The sequence below is a fragment of the Drosophila bipectinata genome, unplaced genomic scaffold, assembly GCF_030179905.1.
Source record: "Drosophila bipectinata strain 14024-0381.07 unplaced genomic scaffold, DbipHiC1v2 scaffold_38, whole genome shotgun sequence".
Lineage (NCBI taxonomy): Eukaryota > Metazoa > Arthropoda > Insecta > Diptera > Drosophilidae > Drosophila > Drosophila bipectinata.
Genome location: NW_027222964.1, coordinates 17,501 through 21,427, shown reverse-complemented (window position 1 = coordinate 21,427; position 3,927 = coordinate 17,501). Strand labels below are relative to the sequence as shown.

The 3,927-nt window shown below is 38.3% G+C and overlaps 1 non-coding gene across 1 annotated transcript in view; it reads right to left on the bottom strand.

Annotated features, from left to right (window-relative positions):
* Positions 1–540: 540 nt before the first annotated feature.
* Positions 541–3,927, bottom strand: part of LOC138927597 (large subunit ribosomal RNA) — a 3,950-nt gene continuing 563 nt past the window's right edge. Inside the window, exon 1 of the ribosomal RNA XR_011444048.1 lies at positions 541–3,927. This exon is cut by the window's right edge and continues 563 nt beyond it. This is a non-coding gene — a ribosomal RNA (large subunit ribosomal RNA).

Below are 3,927 nucleotides of genomic sequence, written 5' to 3'. Positions count from 1 at the left end.
GAAGGAATCTCTTGAATTGAATCATGCGCGTCACTAATAAGATGACGAGGCATTTGGCTACCTATGCGAAAGTAATTCAACTCCCGCCGTCTTAAAGTTTAAGACTTATAACAATATAAATGAAAAATATTATTTTCATTTTTCACGTCACTAATAAGATGACGAGGCATTTGGCTACCTAAAAGAAAGTAATTCATCTTCCGCCGTTATAAGGTTTAAGACTTATAACAATATAAATGAAAAATATTATTTTCATTTTTCACGTCACTAATAAGATGACGAGGCATTTGGCTACCTAAACGAAAGTAATTCAACTCCCGCCGTCTTAAGGTTTAAGACTTATAACAATATAAATGAAAAATATTATTTTCATTTTTCACGTCACTAATAAGATGACGAAACAGTTAGTAGGCCACAATTAGTAGGGAAACGTGGACAACCCGTGATAAATCCTTATATGCTTTCTTAGATATAGCATATAAAGATTTTTTATACTAAATATACATATTTACACATGCATATTTACATTTTTTTTATATTTCGAATCATCAAGCAAAGGATAAGCTTCAGTGGATCGCAGTATGGCAGCTGCTCAACCACTTACAACACCTTGCCCGTTACAAAAGTCGTTTACAATTGATTCTAGGCTTTGTCATTGTATTAAATAATGTTTTCATATGTAACTAGCATGGCATCAGGTGATCAAAGATCCTCCCAATTTACTATGTTACAAATTACATTGGCATCACATCCATTGTCGTTTAAAATATAAATAATAAACTTTAAATGGTTTAGAAGCCATACAATGCAAATTGCCCCTTATTTATCATTGCAGTCCAGCACGGATACGACCTTAGAGGCGTTCAGGCATAATCCAACGGACGTAGCGTCATACCACTGTTCGCTCGAACAAGTATTGTGCCATTGGTCCGTACCTGCGGTTCCTCTCGTACTACGCAGGAATGCTGTCGCAACAACGTTTTGTCATTAGTAGGGTAAAACTAACCTGTCTCACGACGGTCTAAACCCAGCTCACGTTCCCTTGCATGGGTGAACAATCCAACGCTTGGTGAATTTTGCTTCACAATGATAGGAAGAGCCGACATCGAAGGATCAAAAAGCGACGTCGCTATGAACGCTTGGCCGCCACAAGCCAGTTATCCCTATGGTAACTTTTCTGACACCTCTTGTTAAAAACTCTTTAAACCAAAAGGATCGATAGGCCGAGCTTTTGCTGTCCCTGTGTGTACTGAACACCGAGATCAAGTCAGCATTTGCCCTTTTGCTCTATGTGTGGTTTCTGTCCGCACTGAGCTGGCCTTGGGACACCTCCGTTATTATTTGAGAGATGTACCGCCCCAGTCAAACTCCCTACCTGGCAATGTCCTTGAATTGGATCATACCTGAGTAATTGGAGTTATACCAAATTTTCAAATCGATAATACATGAATGCATCTCTCATTAAAGAATTTGTTTGCGATTATATAACAAACTCGTGATACTTTGATCAAGAAGCTTGCATCAAAACCCAATACCATAAGATATAATAAATATATCCGTATAATGGCTAGGAAATGATACACGTTCCATTTAATCAAGTAAGTAAGGAAACAATAAGAGTAGTGGTATTTCATTGTCGATACCAAACCGAAGTCTAATATCTCCCACTTATTCTACACCTCTTATGTCTCCTTACACTGCCAGATTAGAGTCAAGCTCAAAAGGGTCTTCTTTCCCCGCTAATTATTCCAAGCCCGTTCCCTTGGCTGTGGTTTCGCTAGATAGTAGATAGGGACAGAAGGAATCTCGTTAATCCATTCATGCGCGTCACTAATTAGATGACGAGGCATTTGGCTACCTTAAGAGAGTCATAGTTACTCCCGCCGTTGACCCGCGCTTACTTGAATTTCTTCACTTTGACATTCAGAGCACTGGGCAGAAATCACATTGTGTCAACACCCGCTAGGGCCATCACAATGCTTTGTTTTAATTAGACAGTCGGATTCCCCAAGTCCGTGCCAGTTCTGAATTGATTGTTAATTGATAATCGTTATAATTAATAAGAACTAATTGGTTTGACCCAACTAGTATTCTTAAAAATTTTAGCAAGAAAGTTCCACAATTGGATACGTAACTAAACTATCCGGGGAACAAGTTACAACCATAAATGATTATAACTCTATTTACCCAGAACGAGCACATAAACCATATTATTGTTTCCCAATCAAGCCCGACTATCTCAATCTTCAGAGCCAATCCTTATCCCGAAGTTACGGATCTAATTTGCCGACTTCCCTTACCTACATTATTCTATCGACTAGAGACTCTTCACCTTGGAGACCAGCTGCGGATATTGGTACGGCCTGTTGAGAAGTTTGCGTATCCCCACCATAAATTTTCAAGGTCCGAGGAGAAAATATCGACACAACAGTATATGTCATGCTCTTCTAGCCCATCTACCATATCTCTCTGCGAAAGACTTCCATGGTAGTACGACTATAAAACAGAAAAGAAAACTCTTCCGATATCTCTCGACGGCTTCTTTATGGTCGTTCCTGTTGCCAGGATGAGCACGAGGCCCATATTTAATAACAAACGGATACTCAACAGGTTACGGAATTGGAACCGTATTCCCTTTCGTTCAAAATTATTCAAGTATATAATTTTCACAATAATTGTAATATTTATTTTTACTTGAAAATTTTCGGCTTTCGCCTTGAACTTAGGACCGACTAACTCGTGATCAACCACTGTTCACACGAAACCCTTCTCCACTTCAGTCCTCCAAGGTCTCATTCGATTATTTGCTACTACCACCAAGATCTGTACCAATAGCAGCTCCATGCAGGCTTACGCCAAACACTTCTACGCATACCATTGTACCTTCCTACTCACTAAAGTTTCAAAATTTATATTACAAGTAATATAAATCATCTACTTTAGCGGTAATGTATAGGTATACAACTTAAGCGCCATCCATTTTAAGGGCTAGTTGCTTCGGCAGGTGAGTTGTTACACACTCCTTAGCGGATTTCGACTTCCATGATCACCGTCCTGCTGTTTTAAGCAACCAACGCCTTTCATGGTTTCTGCATGAGTTGTTAATTTGGGCACCGTAACATTACGTTTGGTTCATCCCACAGCGCCAGTTCTGCTTACCAAAAGTGGCCCACTGGGCACATTATATCATAACCTTAAACTTCATATCAAGAAAGTTAAGGTTCTTACCCATTTAAAGTTTGAGAATAGGTTAAGATCGTTTCGACCCTAAGGCCTCTAATCATTCGCTTTACCAGATAAGATTATTTTATATAACATTAAAATGCACCAGCTATCCTGAGGGAAACTTCGGAAGGAACCAGCTACTAGATGGTTCGATTGGTCTTTCGCCCCTATACTCAATTCTGACAATCGATTTGCACGTCAGAACTGTTTCGGTCTTCCATCAGGGTTTCCCCTGACTTCAACCTGCTCAATGGCAGTTCATGATCTTTCGGGTCACAGCATATCTGCTCAAGGTACGTTCCAGTTAGAGGCATAAATAATATAAATATTATTATACATAACTATATAGAACGCCCCGGGATTGTGTTAATTAACTATAAAATAGTTAAAAAACTAATCCCATTAATAGTCAAGTTAATTACGCTATTAGGTTTATATCCCAATAACTTGCACATATGTTAGACTCCTTGGTCCGTGTTTCAAGACGGGTCCCGAAGGTATCCTGAATCTTTCGCATTGTTAATCATACAAGTGCATATAATAAACACAAAAATCAATGATAATTATGCCATTATATAATTCCGAAAAATTAACGCACTGTATTCTTATTAATCTATCAACACTTTATCAAATTAATGACATTTATCCTATGTTAAAATGCAAGCATAATAATTTGAATAAACTATAAGTCATATTTTATGA